The sequence below is a fragment of the Schistocerca cancellata genome, chromosome 9 (assembly GCF_023864275.1).
Source record: "Schistocerca cancellata isolate TAMUIC-IGC-003103 chromosome 9, iqSchCanc2.1, whole genome shotgun sequence".
Taxonomy (NCBI): domain Eukaryota; kingdom Metazoa; phylum Arthropoda; class Insecta; order Orthoptera; family Acrididae; genus Schistocerca; species Schistocerca cancellata.
Window position 1 is genome coordinate 144,706,357 of NC_064634.1, and position 22,550 is coordinate 144,728,906.

Below are 22,550 nucleotides of genomic sequence, written 5' to 3' on the forward strand. Positions count from 1 at the left end.
GACGTCGGTTTACTGTGGTTATGGACCATGTTGCTTTAATATGGAATGTTAAGCTTAGAAGACCCCAGTAGTCGCTTGACTAGATGTGCATTAAAATTGTCAGAAAATGATTATACAGTTTGGCATAATCCTGGCCACCTAACAGCAGTGCTGATGGCCTAAGCAGGAAGGTTAGAGTTGTGCAAACAGATGAGGTTTCCACAGAAGAACTGAGAGAACCACAAGAGAGATGTACAGAATACCACTGGTATGCATCAGTATCTCATTTGGTTACAGAAGATGGTATACTATTCATAAGGTAACAATGAATAATAGCACAGTCTTATGACTGCCACAATGGGTGATGAGCTACGAATGCAAGAATAGCCTCAAATTATTGGTGGAGAGGTCAAAAAATAGGTGTTAGGAAGTATATACAAAATTGTCTGCCTTGTTCGCAAAGGGCATCTCCACCAAGGTCTAAAGTTTCTTTACAAACTTTACCAGAAGCATTGAAACCATTTCAAATCATGGCTCTAGATATCTGAGGCCCATTTCAACAAAGCACCAAAAATAATAAATATATATTTTCTGCTATTGATCACTTCTCTAGATGATTAATTTTGGAACCACTTGCAGATATGACCACTGAAACTATTGCTTGCGACTTTGTCTATCACTTGGTTCTGTCTTTCGAAAGTCGCAAGGCAGTACTCACTGACCAAGGCTCAAATTTTATGTCAGCTCTGTTTGCACAAGTTCATAAAATGTTACAAATCAAAAAAATGGCAAACTACAGCCTGTGACCCTAAAGTCAGTGGGTTCCTATGGCGAGTGCACAAAACTATTGTGCAAATACTGTCCTATTATGTAGGGAAGACTCAGTTAGATTGGGATAGGTATGCAGGATTTGTCACCTTAGCATATAATAGTCATGTCCATGTGGCAATTGGCTACTCCCTGTATGAAGTAATCTATGGAAGACCCATGAATTCACCCAGTGAAATTGACAAATTGCCCCCTGACATAAATATATGTGAAGTGAAAAGGCTTGCCCACCAACTCAAAGCCATATGCAACCAAGTGAAATGCAGTAACTACAAAGCCAAAAAACAGCTAGAATGCAGCAACAAAGGCATTACACTCCCTCTGTATAAACCTGGTAACTTGGTATTGCTTCAAAATCCTGTGGTAAAAATGGGATGGACTAAAAAGTTCACTCCTCAGTACGAGGGCTCCTTTCCTCTGTTGTGCATCACCTTCCCAGTGAATGCTGAAATTCAGTTGCTTGATCGTACTATAATAGTAAAGCTGTATCACTGACCAACTGTGCCATCTCAGACAACGCTGCCTGCTCCCATCCCTAAAGTTGCTCTGACGGGTAAAGGTATCACCACAACAAAATAGAAAAAGAAGAAAGATAGGGTGATACCAGCACATCCTCGCTATGCTTGAAGAAACAAGCATACCTATGCACTGAGGTCCAGGGACTAAATGAGAAGGATGTAGTGCAGGGCTTCTCAGCCTTTTCAACTGGTGGACCCCTTCTTCAGTCGAAAATCCATGGCGGACCTTTAGTCAGTCAGGATCACAGTAACTTTAAATTTCAGAGCGAAACCCATGGAAAATGAAAGCTTCTTAATGCAAGTTTCGTGTTCCCAATGACCCCCCCCCCCCTCCCCCCTCTCTTCCTCCCCCCTCCCCTTCCTCAAGTATCAATAGCCTTTGGTTTAGAGATGAATGAAAACAACTTGAAGGTCAAAAATCGACTTATGAAATAGGTAGTGCACTGACAAAGCATGTTTAACATTTAATGATGCCTGGGGCCGCATACGTGCCAGTGAGTGCTGTGGTTGGTCGACAAAGCTCACTCCGCGCATGCGTAAAAGGTTTCAGCGCATCTAGCACCGTGAGCCGGCGCACAAACCACCCCCGTATTGTTGTGAAACAGTTGATCAGAGAAGCCACATTCTCTGGCACTAAACTGTGTATGCGTTCTCACTTAGGAACTGCAAAGGCTGCTTGGGAATATGACCTGAATTAAAAGTACACACGTTTTTTACACGAAAAAAAAATAGTGATGAATTTGATTTTCACACTTTTATTCAATAATTTTACTCATTATTTTACACGATTTGGTGAAGGGTGGCCGTGGACCCTCTAGAAACAGCCGGCGGACCCCTAAGGGGTCCGCGGACCACACGTTGAGATGCCCTGATGTAGCGATAAGACTGTCACCATAGGATAAGAAAGATAAAAATTATTTACTTAATTGTTTGTATCTATAAATTGTATTGGCAGGAAAGGACTGAGTGCAACAAAAACGCATGCTGTTCCCTTACAAGGTTTGCTTGAGCTTTTTATGTTTTTAGTTGTGTCATTATAATGTAAGTCAAAGTGATAATCATCAGCACTTAGAGCACAGGAAAATGATATGGTTCAAATCACACAAACTAATTAATAAGTGAGCTAATCAGTTAATGCTTTTTCAGTTGTGGAAAATTTCTGCCAGTTACAGGAAAATGTGAAAGTATGGGTAAGTTTGTGATACAACAGTTCTAACGTTTTTTGATGACAAGAGTGTGGGAATTTGGATTGCAACCTTCCCACTTCTTTTACATGAGTCGACTTACTTGTGAATGCGCAGCCAATCTTCTTTGCTGGTTAACCAGCTACTGGAATCTCTAAAAACTTCTTCTCTGAAGAATAATGCTAGTTAAAGGAACATATTAAGACTATCTCTCTCCATTCGTGAAATAAATAGGTACTCGAAGAATACTGTTAGTTCACTGTTGGTATATTTCAAATTCCATAAAGAACAAATTTCCATATCTCACATAAATATTCGACTTCTTGTAAGTCACCCGTGTCATCTCACATTAGACACAATTAAGATACATTTACAACAGAGTTGGTTTAACAACCACAGAAATCATAAACATGTCTTGCCTCTAGAAAGTCTGTGATAAGAGTTACTTAAAAGTCTTCCTCAACTCACTGTTCTTTTGTCACTAACAATAGTCGCCATTACAAAAGAGCATTGAATAACACAGAAGCTCCTTGGTTCTTCTGTGTGCTTTCACTACAACTTCCATGGATCGACTGACAAGTACTTGTCAGTGCCATTCGACCACTGTCTCTACAATCTTCTCACAATAAATTTCAGACCTGCACACAGACAGGTGGTGCACAGTAGATAGGGTTCCTTTTTCCCACTCACATCTAAAATATTGTGTGTTCGAGATGGTGGAAGGCCGAGTGGTTCTAGAATTTACGCAGAAATTCTTGAATCACTACATATCCACTCCCCCCCCCCCCCCCTCCCCTCAGATCGAACACATGATATGTTATACATAATCATTATGTACAGTAATATCACACATAATAATGATTCACATTTTAACAGTATACATGTCTTTTCCATCAATAGTTGTGAATATCCTTTTGATTACTATTTAGCTATTCTTTTCTCATTTTACTTTGATAGTAAAATGTGAGCATTTCCCTCAAGGTTTTAGTAAGCTCTTTTAATATATAGGAATCATGAGGGCCATATTGTCCTTTTCTTTTTTTCTGCTATCTTTCCAATCGTAAACTCCAAGTGTTCATGACACATGAGTAACCTACTTTCTGTTCTCACCTTTTGTACTACCTTACCTAAGTATGTACTCATTCATTATCTGTTGTAGTTTGGAGGAACTCTGGGCAACATAAAAGTGTTCTTTTTGACACTCATAAACTTACATAAAACGTAATAATGCTCATTGTGCATGGAATTCGTACTTTCCAGAATAATTCCTATAAAATGTGTGACTTCTGTCCCCTTCTGCTAAGATCAGTACCTATACCTTACCTGTGGGTTGACCATATAAGTGCACTTCCTCTTTCCATTCTGGTAGGTATGCCCCTTTATAAAACATTCCTATTTTTTAGGTCGCAGGTCGTCCTATTTCCCTGTACGTACGCCTGCCCTAAATACTTAGCAAATGCCGGGTACACCCCCCATATCCTTTCTGAGTAGGCTTCATGACTCATAACCCCAGTATACATTCCTATGTATACTATAATTAAGTATTTTCTGGTAAAGCTACAAATCTACTCTACACTTCGCATATACTTCTTAATACTTCATTTAATCCCTAGAGTCCTCCTTTACTTCTCAACTTCTATAGTCTTAGTAGATACTACATCTACCTATAATTCAAGTCTAATATCCTAAAATTCAACAGAGTATTTATTAAACTAACATTCCTTAAAGATTATCACAATTAATTCCTCTCTGGCTTATGTTCTGTTTCATTACTCACGCCTATGTATACTCGATGTGAAATTGTCACAGTTTTTATGCATGTACATATATATTCAGAAATTATTTTGAAAGTTATGTGCCAGGACACAGCTCTCTATATTTACACAGAAATATGTGATAAATAAAGGGATTACCAGGCAGCTTTCAAGAAAATCAGTGTTGCAGTCATCGTAATGACACCTTATATCCATAGAACATACAAAATTTATGACATTGATGTCTCCAAGACCTCTACACAAAGGTTTGCAAAGAAACTGGTGAAGAGATTATATACAAAGAACATTTCAAGCAAAAAAATGACCTAAATATACGTGGAGACCGCGCTGATTGAACCCGAGGGAGAGAAGAGTTGACCAGGTGGTCTTAGTATATCTTGTCCCAGAGCTGTTCCAAATTATGGGGATTGGAGACAACATGTGTGCAAATTTTCACCTCATGCTGCAGCTGAGCAAAGTCGGGACATGTCGGGACGAGTCGAGACAAGTTGGGATGAGTCGGGACAAGTCTGGGCGAGTCGGGACTGAAGGGCCTGGGGACAGGTAGGTGCGAATGCACTATGCAAATCTCTACCTCATGCATGCTTTTGCAAGGTACATAAGAGTAGTACCAGAAGCATGTATGCAGAAGCTTCTTTAGTTCTATGAGAGATTATATAGGGAGCCAGAGGTTGTTAGTAGTCTAACTGAATGGAATAAGGAAATCCCCCACCAGGAACAATTGTGGATGACATAATGACAAATCCTAGTTGGTACAATGTTATTTTTTTATAGTATCTCTGAGTGTGGGATGATAGAATAGTTTAAGATTTGAAGGGAATTCAGTGTGGGAAAACTATTATAGAAGAAACACCGAAAACGACTCAGGATCCGACGGTCATCACTCCGCCCGTTAACTCAGAACGTTAAAGTCCCTGGGGGATAGATAACAGAATAGTTTGATAAGAATTTGATGCAGAAAAACTATTATGGAAGAAACATTGAAAACAACTCGGGATCCGATGGTCATCACTCCACCGTTAACTCAGAACGTTAACGTCCCTGGGGGATATACAACTTTATGTCTTTCACATTGTACTTCCCTTTATCTGATTCAGTTGCAGGACCTACTAAAAATAATATCTTAGGGTGGATTACTGTCTGTACCCGGTATGGTCCTTCATATTTCTGGAAAAATTTATGAGTCTCTTTTTTCACAGTCAAGCTCTGAAGATGTTGTTTTATGAGACCTAGGTCATTGACTTTGTATTGAGGTTCTACAGCCTTCTCATTATGCTTACTCACTCTTTGTTGCACTTTTTCAACTAAATTCATAGAAACTATTTCCTGGTTCACTTCATGATTGACACTCGGTTGTTCAGGCCAACTAAAACATTTAATGAGAGGTTTTCTGACAAAAGGTTTACCTACAATGTCTAAAGGTGACAACCCTGTTGATAAAAATGGGAAATTCATTTAGGATGAGTTCAAAGTCCTTAACTTTTGTTGCACATGAAGTATGTTTTTCATAGCAGTAAGTACGGCATAATTTCCCAATTTCTTTCATAACTCTTTCACATGGGTTTGGTGATGGGCTATAATTACATATCTAAACTCGTTGAATACCTTCCCAGTCTAGGAATACCTTCAATTCATTACTCACGAACTGTGGTCCATTATCTGTAAGAAACCACTTTTGATTACTTACTTCCAGAAAGTAGTGTTTTAAACTGTGTGTAACTGTCTGCGTATTTGCTTTTTCATAGGATATAGTTTAACATATTTCAACCAGCACTCTATGATGACAAAAATGTATGATACTCCTCCCTTTCCTTTTGGAACTGGCTCAAAGGAATCTGCTGCCGTGAGATCATATAACAACTTGGGAATAATTGGATACATTTTATATTTCACAGGAGTATTATTCTCTTTCACCTTCTGACAGATTTCACAAGTTCTAATCAAAGATGCTACTTTATGCCCTGGCTTCTTAAAGTAATAAAACTTATTCATATGGGTTATAGACTTTTTGATTCTGAAATGTTCGTATCCTATATGAACATACCACACAAGTGCATTTTCCATTACCTTCAGAACACATAAGCGCCAACGTTGTGACGTTAAGCTGTCTCTCCAAAACAAATTATGACCTATAATTTTCCGTTTTCCTACTTGATTAGGAGGTGAGGAATTCCAGATATACATAGAAAAATTTTCTGTAAAATAGGGATCATGATGGATGTTTCTGTTATTCTTTAAGCCATCTGTTGTACCCTAATGTTTGGATATTCTACTGACATAAAATTAATTGCAAAAATAACGCCCGGTCCCTCCATACATTTTAATTCTACCATTCCTATGGGTAACCTAGACAAAGCATCTGGTACAATATTCTTGGAACCTTTTACATATTGTATCCTAATATCATATTTCTGTAGGAAAAGCCTCCATTGCATTAATCTACTGTATAACAATTGACTACTCATTAAAAAGGATAGAGCTTGATGATCTGTTGTTAAACATGGACTTCTGACCCCCATAATAGTGTTTGAAATTTCTGGATACTCCACGTAACTGCCAATAGTTCTTTTTCAATAGCCATGTAATTTAGTTAGTGCTTATTTAGACTACAGCTAGCAAAAGCTATGATTCTGTGTCCTACCTTATTTAGATCCCACTCTCCTTGGAAAAGTTCTGCGGCAATACTGTAATCAGATGCATCTCTTGAAATTTTTAACAGTTCATCCACAACTGGATGATGTAATATGGGTGACTCTACAAGTGCACTTTTGGCATTTTCAAATGCATCATTTGCTTCTTGATCCCAAATCCATGGTACTGCCTTCCTTAATAAACATAAAACTCTTGGGTCATTCAGTTCTTGACCTCGTATGTACCGTGATAGTATCCGGTCATTCCTATAAATCCCTTCAACTGTCTTACATTTCTAGGGTGTGGACATTCTTTAATAGCTTTGATACACTTAGGGTCTGGTTTAATTCCCTGCACCACTACAATATGACCTAAAAACTTAAGCTCATGGCATGCAAAGTACAATTTAGACAGTTTCACCACAATACGTTTATTTTTAAATTTTTTCAGTGTCTTACTCAAGGTCAGGCAATGTTCTTCCTAAGAAGCTGATATTACCAGGATATTATCTACATATATTATTAAATCCTTCACTAGATCTCTCCCTAATGCCTCATCCAGGGCATGTATAAATATGGTTACAGAAATATTAAGTCCGAATGGCAGTACACTGAAATGATATGATTTACCATCACACAGAAACTCTGTATACCTTTTATGTTCTGGGTGTAATTTTATTTGCCAGTATCCCATAGTCAGGTCCATTGTGCTAAAAAATATTGCATTTTCAAATTTAGATAACAATTTATCAATATTAATCAGTCTTTCTCTTTCTGTCTCTATATGCTCATTCAATGTATGAGCATCTAACACTAATCATACCCCACCTGTAGCTTTTTTCACCATGACCAAAGGGTTATGCATGATGTTGGAGCTATGTTCTATTCTATTGTTATCAATCATTTTGTTGATTGATTGGTTACAGCTTACAGAACACAAAACATAAAACATTTTAGACAAAGTTCAAGGTAACTTTAAAATCTAATAGCCAAGATAAACCAAATAATATGTCTCTATTGATATTCTCTACCATTAACAGTGTTTGACAAAATAATATATTTCCAGTGCTGCTGTTCACTTGAGTCTTATACTTTACAATCTTACTTTTTGTTCCTGTTATTCTAACTGTGTGAACTCTGGTCACTGGTAATAATGGTAATTGTTGTTTAGTCTGTAGTGAAGTAAAGAATGTGTTGGAGATGAGTGATACCTCACTCCCTGCATCTGTAATCTTATAGTTCTCCATGGTGCCTGCTACTATAGGTTGTGGACTGTTGGTAGTCAAACTTTGTTCTTCCAGTAACAACCATTACTTTGTAGGTGTTTTGTGGGTAAAGTTAGCATACTTGTATGGACTTAGGCCTCCTAGTGTATTTCCATTACCTGGGCCCCAGCTCTGGATCCAGATTGCACTATGTTTTCCTCATTATTGGTAATCATGGGTTGGTTACCGAATCGGGATACTATGTTACCACTTTGTGTTCCATTATTACTTGGTACAAATTCCTGCAGAGTTACTGGACCTAAATTCGAAGGTGGATGCTTCTGATAATTGTCGTTACCATTTTTTCTGTTGTTCTGGTGTACTCTAGCTAGGTTAGCCTCATGTTTTTAAAATTAATACCACTGTTCCTTTTGTAGATCGGGCAATCACTTTAGTGTAAGTTTTCATTGTGGTCCTAATTTAATGTATCCAGTGTGTCCACAAAGGACAACAATTCTTCTACTGTTTTCCAACCACTACATAACATATCTTTCCTCACATAAATGGGTAATTGTCTTATTAAAATTCTCACTAATCCTTCTTCTTCCATCGGCTTATCTAAGTACTTCACCTGTGTTAGATGCCAGTCAAAATACTTTCTTAAAGTACCCCATGTATTATAGTAATATTTTGGGTCCCACAAATCTGATATTAATTTCTCTTGTGTACTAGCACACCAGTATTTCTCTTTAAATTTCTTCTGAAAGTCTTCCCAAGAAGAAAAGTTCCCAATATTTACAGTACCCCCATTCTGAGGCTTCCCCTATGAGGTGTCCCCACAGCAAATTCAATCTTTTTAGAATCCTCTGAGTTCTTTGGCAAAGCCTGGTAGAATCTTTTCAAAAAATGAGACAGATGTACATCCCCATCCAGTTTAAACTTAGCGAATTGCCTGGATAACTTGAATTGACCCACCATTGTAAATCAGTCACCACTTCACTAGTAAATACCATGTTAGGAGAAGTCACCCTCTTGTCTATTTTATCCTGGATAAGTTTAAATTCTTTCCACAAGTCATCTATGTCCTTTCAGGTATCTGAAAATTTGGAAGAAACAATACGTGATACTCGAACAGTCCACAGGTGTACTGCCAGTCCGTAGTGTCCAACAGGCCCAATATTTTGGTGATCAGACATGTTGCCATCATCAGGTGTGCTGACGAACTGAGCTCATGAGGTCGGGCGGCCATATTAAATCCCCTCCCCTCATGAGGCATTCTCTCCAAGGTTCGTGCCCGCGTGTCAGCAGTCAATGAGACGTTGCCGTCGGCTTCTGTGGTGGTGTTGCTAGAATTGCCTCATCTGTCCTAGTCGCCCACTCATTTCCTTTGCTGGGAGTCTTTTTAATTTCCAGGGTGGATGAGGCAATTACACCGATGCCACCACAGATGCTGACACCAGCATCTCAGTGACCGCTGATGTGTGGGTGGAGACCACGGAGAGAATGCCTTGCAAGGGGAGATGATTTAACATGGCCACCCACCCTCAGGAGCTCAGTTCGTCAGCACACTTTATGATGGTGACATGTCTGATCACCAAAATATTGTGCTCATTGCACACTATGGACTGGCAGTATACCCGTGGACTGTTCGGGCAAGAAATATGCCGGGAGAAACTGAAGGATCACAATAGGCGATACATTCCTGGAGGTTACTCTCGTGGCAACTTTTTGATCTATCATTTCCTCCACGTGTTCCTCCAAACTACTTACATTTATGATTTCTGAGTTTGCTAGTTTCTCTTTGATGTTTCTTTCTACATTAACTACTTGTGTATTAACACCTGTAATTGCAATTGGATTATTGGCATTAACTTATCTAGCCTATTGATGCACTCTTTTAAAGTATGCAATCCCTGCTTTACAGCATCAAACTTAACATTACATACATTTTCCATTGATTCTAACTTTTCATTAACCTCTGATTCCACACTATGATATTTATCCTCAATGTTCAATTCCAATCTTTTTGTCAGATCCTGAAAATCCTCATTCTGTTTTTGGTTGAAGTCAGTCAACATTTGATTTACATAAATGTTCAAAGAATTAGTTAGTTTATTCTTTAAGGGGCTCCGGAAAGGCTCAAAATCATGAAAAGTTCAATTTTTACTTTTTTGCGTTTTCTGAATGTGCAGACTATTACCTTTTAAGGATATATAATTTATTCAATTCCGAAGACTACAACTATTTTTAAATTTTTTTGAAGTGTGTTCTACATGGGCGTGACACACTGTGGCGCTGTTAAACTGCTGTCAAATGGTGTTATTATTAACGTCCGTGTTCATCAGGTACATTTTAGTGATGTGAGATAAAGTATATGTTGTGGCTAACCTGTGATGGTTCAATATATATCGCTGGTGTGATTGTCAATTGTTTCATGTTTATTTACTCTGTCGTTATCTCAAAAATATTCATAATTAATTCTGTTTCTTGAGTCTCTGTTTTGTTGAAGTATAATATTGAGTAAAAGTAAAGTTATTAGAAATTAGAAATCCAAAGTGTCGACGAAATGAAGAAGGCTGTTTGGGCTCTTTTTTTTTTCATACTTCTTCAACCGATGAAAATCCCCAACATAGCTTGTGTCCCAAAGAAGAAGACAGTTGGTGTAAATATAACAAAGGGCTGCTAACTGGTGAAGTGTACACTCATAAGCATAGTCTGCCTCATGCAATAATGTAGGTGATAAAACCTATTTTCAGAGACTTAGCAGCACCTGAACTGTTGAAAAAGTGTATTCACGGAAAAACTCAAAACCCCAATGAAAGTGTAAATAGTGTTATATGGTCGAGAATCCCCAAGACTGTATTTGTTGGAATAGAAACACTTCACTTTGGTGTGTATGATGCTGTTGCGACTTTCAATGATGGCAACATTGTAAGGTGCAAGGTATTTAGAAATATGGGAATGAAGATAGGTTCTAACATGGTACGAGCGATGCTTGCTTTAGACAAGGAACGCCTTCGGGCTGTAGACAGGGCTGTAAAGAGTCTAGAAATACAAGCAAGAGTAAACAGGAGGAGGAACAAGAGGAAGCTGGAGGAGGAGTTTGCAGAGGATGAAGATAATCCATCCTATGGACCTGGAATGCACTAAAAAGTTAATCCAATCTTTGTCACTCGATTCCCAAAACTTTTATTTTCTCATACTAATTACATGTTTTCTAAGGATCTTCCAAACATATTTGTTTCAAACTTTCAGTAAATGTTACACAGTAGCTTCTGCATAACTTAACACAGCCTTTTTCCAAAAAACTGTATATTTTTGAATATATAAATAAAAAATTGCAAAAAAAAAAATGTTGTGAATTTTCATTACAATTGAAAAAAAAATCATCTTTAATAACTGAACTAAAATTTTGTAAAATCCCTGTGTTAAGTTGTAGCCCATATTCCAATAAATAATCTGTAAAAAGTTCAACTTCCTACCTCAAATACTTTGTGAGGAAAGATGTAATTTATAAGCGTTATTTTAACATTGCAAGTATAGGGCACTCCGGACCCCCTTAAATCTAATTTCAGATTTTCAGCTTTACTATTTAGGGTGTCAAATTCAGTCTTTAAACTATCCATGCCTTCACGTAGATTACTAAATTCTCTACTCTATGCATCAACTTTGGCATTTAATAAACCTAGATTAGTTGCTTGACTATTCAATATTTTGCTCTGGTTATGTAGAACTTCACTCTGAGTATATAAACTAGAATGTATAAAACCTATTTCTTTCCTGGGATTGAAGAATAAAGTAGATGAGCTCCTGGTTTGCTTAGATGACATTGAATCTTATAATGTAATAGATATACTATGCCTGTCTGAGCATCACATTGTGTTTGATATGGAAAAGGTAAATATCAGTGGTTATAAACTAGCTGCACATATGAGTAGAGAGAATAAGGTGAAAGGAGGAGTTGCCATATATGTCAAAAGTTATCACTGTGTAGAAAGCTTAGCTACAAGAAAGCTTTGTCTAGAGCAACATATAGAAGCATGTGCCTGTTAACTTAAACTGAAGGAGGGTTCTTTTACAATTGTAACAGTATATAGGTCCCCTTTAGGGAACCTTCATTTATTCCTGGAAAACTTGGATGCCTTGTTATGCTATCTGTCAGATAGGGAAAAGCAAATTATCATTTGTGGGGACTTCAATGTTGATTCACTGAAAGAGTGTAATAGGAAGAATGACCTGGAAGTCTTGCTCGGTTCTTTCAATTTGACATCCGTCATTAATTTTCCTACTCGGGTAGTAAAGGACAGCAGCACATTGATAGATAACACTTTTATAGACCAAGATAGGTTTAAAAACATAAATTCTTGTCCTGTTGAGAATGGCCTTTTTGATAATGATGCTAAGCTAGTTACAGTATATGCCATAGCTCCATTCAGTAATTCAAAACTACCCTCCAAAGTTGTGCATTCAATTAATTACTCAACAATTAGAAATTTCAGAGAAAATCTTCAGCAGTTAGACTGGGATGAGGTGTACAATGAACCTGATGCTAATTTAAAATATAACTTATTTCATGATACACTTGTAAGAGAATTTGAAAACTGTTCCCCCAAGAAAGTAGTTAAATCTAATTATAAGAAACCATGCAAAAAAACCTTGGCTTACTAAAGGAATAAAAATATCTTGTAACCACAAAAGGGAACTATATCTAAAAACAAGAAAGAGTAATGACCCAGAAACAGCCAAATATTATAAAAACTACTGCGCTACATTAAGAAAGGTTATTAAAAAGTCCAGAAGCATGTGCATCATGTCTGAGATTGATACCTCTGATAACAAAATCAAAATGATTTGGAATATTATTACAAGGGAGACAGGGCAACCAAGGGTACAGGATGACAGCATCACCATCAAAGCAAATGGAAATTCGATAAACAACAAGCCAGAAGTCAAAAACATTTTGAATAATCATTTTTTAAATGTTGTAGAGAAAATAGGATCTAAATGTTCATTAGAAGAAGCAAAGCAGTTAATGGAAAAGGCCTTACCCACACCATTTGATAGAATTGAAATTCCACCCACCTCTCCTTCTGAAATTAGGAAGATAATAAACTCTCTCAAGAATAAAAGCTCACATGGAATTGATGGCATATCCAGCAGGATAATAAAAGCTTGTTCTCAAGAAATAAGTGGGATTCTTAGCCACATATATAATAGCTCTCTGAAGCAGGGTATTTTCCCAGACAGACTGAAGTATGTCATTGTCAAGCCACTGCATAAAAAAGGGGATACGTCTGATGTCAACAACTACTGCCCAATCTCTCTTCTGACTGCCTTATCCAAAATTCTTGAAAAAGTAATGTATTGTAGAGTAGCTTCACACCTATGTAAAAATAAAGTTTTAAGAAAATGTCAGTTTGGTTTCCAGAAGGTTTTTTCAATGGAAAATGCTATATATACTTTCACTAATGAAATATTAAATGATCTGAGTAACTGGAAGTCACCCATTGGGATTTTTTGTGATCTATCAAAGGCTTTTGATTGCGTAAATCATGAAATACTTCTAGATAAGCTCAAGTACTGTGGTATGAATGGGACAGTGCTCAAATGGTTTAAGTCATACCTAACTGGAAGAGTGCAGAAAGTTGAAATAAGCAGTTCACATAATATGCAAAAAACTGGTGATTTCTCAAACTGGGGAACAATCAAGAATGAGGTGCCACAAGGTTCGGTCTTGGGTCCTCTGCTGTTGTTAATATGTATTAATGACTTGCCATTCTATATTCACGAGGATGCAAAGCTGGTACTTTTTGCCGATGATACAAGTATAGCTATCACCCCCAACAGACAAGAATTAACTGGTGAAATTGTAAATGACTTTTTCACAAAATCATTAAATGGTTCTCTACAAATGGGCTATCATTAAACTTTGACAAAACACAGTATATACAGTTCCACACAGTAAATGGAATGACACCATTAATAAATATAGACTTCAATAAGAAATCTGTAGCTAAGGCAGAATATTCAAAATTTCTAGGTGTATGCATTGATGAGGGGTTGAACTGGAAAAAACACACACAGAATCTGCTGAAACGTTGAGTTCAGCTACTTGTGCTATTAGTGTCATTGCAAATTTTGGTGATATACATCTCAGTAAATTAGCTTACCACGCCTATTTTCATTCTCTGCTTTTGTATGGCATCATATCCTGGGGTAACTCATCATTGAGTAAAAGAGTGTTCATTGCACAAAAGTGTGCAATCAGAATAGTTGTTGGAGCTCATCCAAGATCATCTTGCAGACATTTATTTAAAGAGCTAGAGATCTTCACTGTAGCCTCACAATATATATATTCACTTATAAAATTTTTTATTAACAATCCGAACGAATTCAAAAGTAATAGCAGTGTACATGGCTCCAACACTAGGAGAAAGGATGATCTTCACTACTCAAGATTAAATATAACTTTGGCTCAGAAGGGGGTAAATTATGCTGCCACAAAAGACTTTGGTCACTTACCTAATTGCATCAAAAGTCTGACAGATAGGCATATAGCATTTAAAAGGAAATTAAAAGAATTTCTTAATGGCAACTCCTTCTACTCATTAGATGAATTTTTGGATACAGTAAGTGGGTAATTTCCCCAACATCCCCACAAAAAAAGTGTCATAATATTTTGTGTAACGTAATATCTTGTATAGACACCTTTTATTAACCTGACATGTTCCACATCATTACGAAGTGTCATATTCATGATCTATGGAACAAGTACTAATCCAATCTAAACCTTAGAGTTTCATTCTGAGCATTTGACTGCCAACTCTGGTCATCTAACTTAGCAATTAAAGTTTTACTTTGATAATCTAATCAAGAATTCATTAAGCCTAATTGTATACTCTGAGCTTTGATTAGATTTACTAACTCAGACCAGTCAGGCCCTTCTTTGGTAATTTTTGCAGCCATGACTGATTCTGAAGTTTCTCCAACTTGCTGAATGTTATCAGTGATTTTACAAGCTTACGACCTTGTGAGCATTTAAAAATTAACTTTAAGTATAATAACTACACTAATAAAGTTCACTCAATAGTTTGTATCACTTCTTGCTAAGGTACTAAAGTTTTGTTTTGCGCTCACCCAGTGTAGACTTCTTGCAGCATAGGTGAGCAGATGTGATGGCCAGTCAGCACCGGTGAACAGCAGATGGTGTCGGCGACGTCGGGTGTAGGCTGGTTTCCATGCCTGCATCCCCACGACGCATGTGAGAGCTGTATACTCCCTACACCAGATCTTCTTAGTTGTATTGTTCTAGGCATAACTCTTCTTAGTCTAATATGTTGAGATCTTCTCACCGGTTTATCATGTTGTGACTTTCTCATGTCTTCCCCCTTATTTTCATTCACAAATGTTCTCCCTTGTATACTCTGGCAATATCCAGTTTTTCTTAAGAGTTCTCTTGTCTCATTATGGTCAGTTGCTATGGCCACACTTGATAGCTTTTTCTCTTCTTTTCATCTCAGGATTCCTTTTTTCCTTTGGTCCTGTCACAGCTGCCACATTCTAATGTTTGTTGACGTCAAGAATGTGGGAAGTTGGATTGCAACCTTCCCACTTCTTTTAAATGAGTTGAATTACTTGTGAATGTGCAACTGATCTTCACTGGTTAGCCACCTACTGGAATCTCTAAAAACTTCTTCTCTGAAAAATAATGCTTGTTAAAGGAACATATCAAGACACTTTCTCTCCCTCTCTCTCTCTCTCTCTCTCTCTCTCTCTCTCTCTCTCACTCTCTCTCTCTGTCTCTCTCTACTCGTGCAATACGTAGGTACTAAAAGAATACTTTTAGTTCACTGTTGGTATATTTCAACTTCCATAAAGACCAAATTTCCATATCTCACATAAATATTCGACTTCTTGTAAGTCATCCATGTCATCTCACATTAGACATAATTAAGATACATTTACAACAGAGTTGGTTTAACAACCACAGAAATCGTAAACATGTCTTGCCTCCAGCAAGTCTGTGTTAAGAGTTACTTAAAAGTCTACCTCAACTCACTGTTATTTTGTCACTAACAATAGTCACCATTACAAAAAAGCACAGAATAACACAGAAGTTCCTGCTTGTCGGTGCCGTTGGACCACCATGTCTACAGTCTTCTCGTGAAAAATGTCAGACCTGCACACACAGACAGGTGACACACAGTAGGTAAGGTTCCTTTTTCCAGCTCAAATCTAAAATATCACATGTTCGAGATGGTGGAAGGCCGAGTGGTTCTAGAATTTATGCAGAAATTCTCAAATCACTACACAGTCACATATTACATAAGCTAGACATAGCCTAGCACTTACATTTGGTCACGAATAGAAAATCTCAAGAGGATATGCTGTTATGACTCCATGCTAATGCTTTATTTAACTTTAATTAATGCTGGCCCAGGAAGACATTCATGAGGTGTATAGGAAGCTGAGTCAGTTTGCATAATGTCACTATAAGTGAAATAGATGCTAATTGATCAAAAGGCCTCTCAAATGCTTAATAGCAATTTATTTCTTAGAAACTACTTCTTGTGTTATACTTTGAACCTCAAAAAATGCTGAATAAGTTGATTGCCATCTCACTTGATGTTACTACTATTGTTGACTAGTTTGAGACACAAAATCCCACGTTTGCAACTAACAGTTGTTATCAGTATGCAACTATTTCACTTAATAGGAAATATTAATGAAGACCCAGTTGGAAAAATTTAGATGGTACATCAAGCAACGCCATGTAATTGCCCACGTGTGGAGATTTAAATGTGCGTTGGCTCCCCCGACACGTATGGCACCAAGTGGCAGTCTTTGCTCTGAAGTGTTACAGCGTTGGCTGTCCAGCCATGTGCGCTTGTTGTTTATGACCTCCACATGTATGTTTCTTTACTTACCAGTGTATACCGGAATGTTAGTCCCCTTTATAAAACCCTCACTGTATCCCAACTTGGCAAAAAATTATTGAAACATAAAATTAAAACATAAAACCTATTATCAAATAAACGGTTACACACTTGCCTAATGGTTAAGCTAAGACCAATGTTAGACTGCTCAGAGCTCACCTGAAGCCATTCTGCACATCCTAACATATCAATTCTTGCATGCAAGCTACTGTTAATAGCTTTCATTGGATAAAAGAAAGCATTTCTAGTTTCTCATGCAACCTGGTTCCATTGTGTGATTAAAAAAGCGGAACCATAAGAGATGTAGTTTTGAGAAAACACAAGTCTACCATTAGAAATTTCAGTTAACACTTCCCAGCAATTTGGACATCTTATATGTCACTGTAGCAGGGATGATTAATGGAGATTCATATTTCAACAAGGGCACCCACTACAATATACATTTTCATGGAGATCCTTGCTACACAACAGAGAAACAATATAATACACTGGTATAGTCAAATACTGCCTGAGTAAACGTGCTCCTACTAGAAATTTTGAACTAATCAGAAATTGTGTATTAACATACAAGTACTGCGAAGTTCTTATCAGGCTATAATATTAATTATTGATCATGTTCAGTAATGCTTCACTCAAATTAGGGTGATAACTGCCACCCATTTTGTAGACACAATTACGGTGTGAGTGTTTGAGCATTGTTAAGGGACACTCTCCCCCTAGCATTACTTACCTTCAACAGAAGTTGCCGATACCAAAAATACTTTCCACCTTTCAAACAGGTTATTATTTTCTCAGCTGTCTTTCTAAAATAATTTCATATGTAAATTTATAAATGTATAAAAAGAAATAACTTTATTTTCTTTCTTACAATTGATATGCACTAACTCTGTATGTACAGTTAAAATTACTCTTATTTTAGAAACATTTGAAATTACAAAATATTTGTTACTCTTATAATTCCTATTATTAATTGCACAATTTGACACTAATTATTAAATTTATTTCTGAATTCATTTATAAAATAATAATAGAAATTAATAGAAAGTCATTTGTCAAGAAAGTTTGTAAACTCTGAAGTATTGTTAGTACTGCAGAATGGAGTAGTAATGCACATGGCTCTGATGTGATCGGACGTGTTCTTATGTTTGGCAGTAACAATGTAATTTAGGATTTTGAAGTGGAAACTGTAAGGACAGTGTGATATAGAAAAATGTGATAGAATAAAAAAATCAGAGAAACAGAATTATGGAGCAGGCTTACTTCAGCATTATCATGTCAATTAGAACCATGTGAACCTATAATATCAAAATTTCAGCTTCAAGAATCAGCTCCTAGTTGTGATGAACTGGAGCCAATTACAAGAAAAGAAGATAAGTAAAAAAGTTTATTATAAATATTACTCCTCTCGAAGCTTATTAAAAGATTTTAGTCTGAAGTGAGTGAAAATCAACATGTGATGTGAGGGAAGGGAAAATCATAAATTGGGGGTCAGCCTGGATCAGTTGACTGACAATGAAGTTTTATCTGTTGCAGAAGAAGGGAGAGTGATGAACCGGATTGATAGAAAGAGGACTTTACAACTACGATGAGGGACATAAAAAAGGGAAGATAAGTACAAACTATTTGTGAAATTAATTTCTTTGTGGACTTGTGTGCTTGTTAACAAAATGTATAGAGATGTAGGCAGATGTGATGTGCAAGTGAAAGCTGTGGACCCAGTCCAGACATGTTTGAGGTGAGTGGAAACATAGTCAGCAAAGAAGGAGTGAAAACTGATATTTTGCAGTTAATTTTGGCAAAACTAGAGGAAATGAAGACAGACACAACAATAGTAAATTGGATAGGGTGAAAGTCAAAATGGACCAAATTAGTAATCAGGTTTCAGAGCTAAAAAATGGGTTGTCAGAGGAGTTAAAAATTGTAAATGAAAAATTTGATGTCTTAGCAAATAAATTTATTGTTTTGGAAAACGAGTTAATTGCTGAATCTGCAAAACATTCAAAGAATGTTAATGACATCAGAGTTGAACAGAAGGCTGTAGTAAAAAAAATGGAAAAAAATTTAGCAGTTTAGATGAAAAAAAATTTAAATGTTGAAAGCAATATTCAAACTAACATAAATGTTATAGATCAAAAAGTTTCAGCAGTTCAGGAAAATCACATTCACAAAAATCTATATTCAAGCAATGGTATTGCATGCTCCAACACTCCAATCAAATGTTTTCCATCAGACAATTTACATCCAGTGGATGTTCTGTACCATTATAGAGATAGTTTTGTGTCAGACATGAGTGACAATCAAAAAATTAAATTTGTTGATAGTTTTGTGTCAGACATGAGTGACAATCAAAAAATTAAATTTGTTAAGAGATGTCTTGAATGCAAAGCTCTGTCTTGGGCAAATTTAAATTTAAATCAGTGGGAAACATATCAAACTTTCAAGAAAAGTTTTTTAAATAAATTTTGGTTGGAAGCTGAACATGGGGAAATAAAAGTGACTTTTTGAATGGTCCTAATTGTAGGAATAGGGATGGTACTCTGAAAGAGTTTTGTAAGAACCAACTTAAGAAATTAACATGCCTTGACAAGTCATTTCACGAAATGACATTGACTGATGCACTTAAAAGGAGATTACCAGAAACGTTGCAGTGGGATTTAGTACATGGACCTGACAATTGTCCTGAACAGTTTTTACAATATGTTGACAGGGTGGATAGGGCAGTAGAAATAAATGTGTACCATAACAATCCAAATGTTAGAGATCACAATGGGAAAAGCTACAGAACCAGAGATAATGGTAATTTCTATCATGATTAAAATGTTAGTAGAGACGGAAATGTTGAACTTCAGCAGAATAGGAATAATGGGGATAACCATGGGCAATTTAATAGAGGAAACAATCATAGTGGTAGCTACTTGGGAAATGGCACTCCACCTCAATGAAGGTCCACAGTTTTGGGGCAAGGAAACACAAGAACAGGACCCCAAATCTACGCTTGCAATTAGAAAATAATAATAGTGTTAATAATATGGCACAGATATCTGAAGTCGAACAGAAGGAATATCAGATTTTTCATTTATGTTTTGATCAAAAGTTTTGGGATACTATGTCCAATTATGATGATGTAGGTGCTAATCACAAACCAGAATGTGAGAGTAATGAGAATTTTGCTGTAGTATGTATTAATGATTTCTTCTTTTGGTCAGAAAACAGTATTATTGATGTATGTGAAACAGGTAATAGCTGTACTGGATCTGAATTAGGTGGTATTTTTTTATGTAGATGTGAGTGAGAGCTGTGTAATGACTGGGGCTGGTAAGTCTGAGACTGGTAGCTTATTACAAATGAATGTAGGTTAGGTGTGTGAATTTGAGGGAGATGAGACTTATGTTGTTAATGATGTTATTGATGAAGTAATTTTAGAAGAATATGATGATAATCATGACAATGATAATGAAGTTTCAGAGTTGTTTGTGAATGCAGGTAAGGTAAGTGATGAATGAGATGATGTAAGCAAGAGTCATGGAATGCCAGTCCAGTCAAAGCAGTTTTTCATTAATGTCTTGCAGAGTAATGATGCAAACAGTAAAGGTGAGTTATTTGTAGGCCTAGAGAATAAAGGCGAAAACTTTTTGAAGTTTGTTTGCGATCAGATTAATGGTAACATAGATAAATGCGCATTCTGGAATAAGTTAGCTGTGGTTAATCAAAATTTATATCCATATTGGTGGAATGAAGTGAAAGAAGGACTAATTAGGAAGTGTAACTTTGACAGTAATATATTTTGTGTTCCTTCTGTAATAAGTGAAGTTAGTTGTGCTATGGAATCCATTCATTGTGTTCAATCTTTACATGACAAGAAGAGTAACCAAAATAATGTTATGATACCAGTAAAGTTGATAAAACCTTGTAAAGATGGTGTCGATGTACCATCTGATGAAACTGAAAGTGATCTTTTACAAGAAGTGTCTGATAACAGAGATGATGATTCAGATTTTGGGTGTCCTTACATTAATATTAAGATTGATCAGTAGGAAGGGAACTGTTTGATTGATTCAGGTAGCCCAATTTGTGGTTTATCTGAACAATTTAGAGACAAGATCCAGTATAGTAAGAATTTTGTGGAAACGTTCATTGTACATGTGAAAATAAGTGGAGCTACTGGTAAGCAAAACAAGTATGTAAAATGTCAAGTACTTTTAATGTTTAGTATAGAAGACAAAACCTTTGAACATGGATGCATAATGACCCATAATCTGGAAGAAAATATACACTGTGTTTGCAGATTCATTAGACTATATGCACATAATTGTATTTTGATTGTCAGGAATGTAGTAGGTAAGATGGTGTGATTTATGAAGTTCTGTCTTATCTATTGATTGAGTTTAAAACTATGATACACTATATAATAATGTTTTGTAACAGACTTGTGCTATAGAATTTGATACATATTTGCCATGAGACTAAATGAGTAGATCCTTTTGCAATTTTGAAATGGGAGAATTTTCATAATTTCTACTATAAAAATTGGAAATAGTGTCTTAGTATAGCTGTGTGTTTCACCTTGTTAGTTCTTTGGTTTTCATTGCATTTAACTCTGTTTATTAATGTTTCATAAGTGAACACTTTTTAATTCTATCTGACGTAAATCATACATAATTGCTTTTGCAATATAAATAGGGAGAGCATATGTTATGAGATGTGAAGAAGATATTGAACAGCATATTTAGTACATAAAACTATGTTTCAGGATTTGATGTGAATGCTAGACAGGAAGTCACCTCTCCATTGGAGTGTGTGATGAGAACTCTAGGGAGGAAACTGATAGATGTGGGTGGATCCATTCTCCACACTGCTGCACGGCTGTGCACAGCTGGACCAGTTGACTTACAAGAGATCGAAGGTGCTGGGTAATGTACTCCAGCATCTATCAACTACATCAGTGTTGTGACTGAGATATGTAAATTGTTAGCCAAGACTGCCAAAGACAGTGTTATTCTACATAAATGCATGTTTTTCCAATTACGGGGATTGACTTCCCAATACATTATATAACTTTATGTATTTTTGTATTGATTGTAAATGAATCTTCTAGGTTTTTATGTATGTAGCTTAGTTTGTATGGACATTGTGGAAGACATTTACTAGTATAGACAATATAATAAGATGTATACATGTCTGCTTTCATACACTGGTTGTGGTCCTCAAGCTACTCGATTATGTTCTCATTCAGAGCTATTTATGACCCTGTTTATCCATATTTATCCTGTGTACTGCTGTGTTGTAACTGACTGGAACTTGAGTTGTGGGCAAACTCATGCTTCACTCTGTTTTGGGTAGCCCTGGTCATCATGACTGTGTGTGTGTGTGTGTGTGTGTGTGTGTGTGTGTGTGTGTGTGTGTACTCAAGGAGAGCGTACAACTATTGATTGAGGCTAGATGCTTCTTACAATTAGTATTTGCATATGATTGAACTTATTGATATGATTATGAAT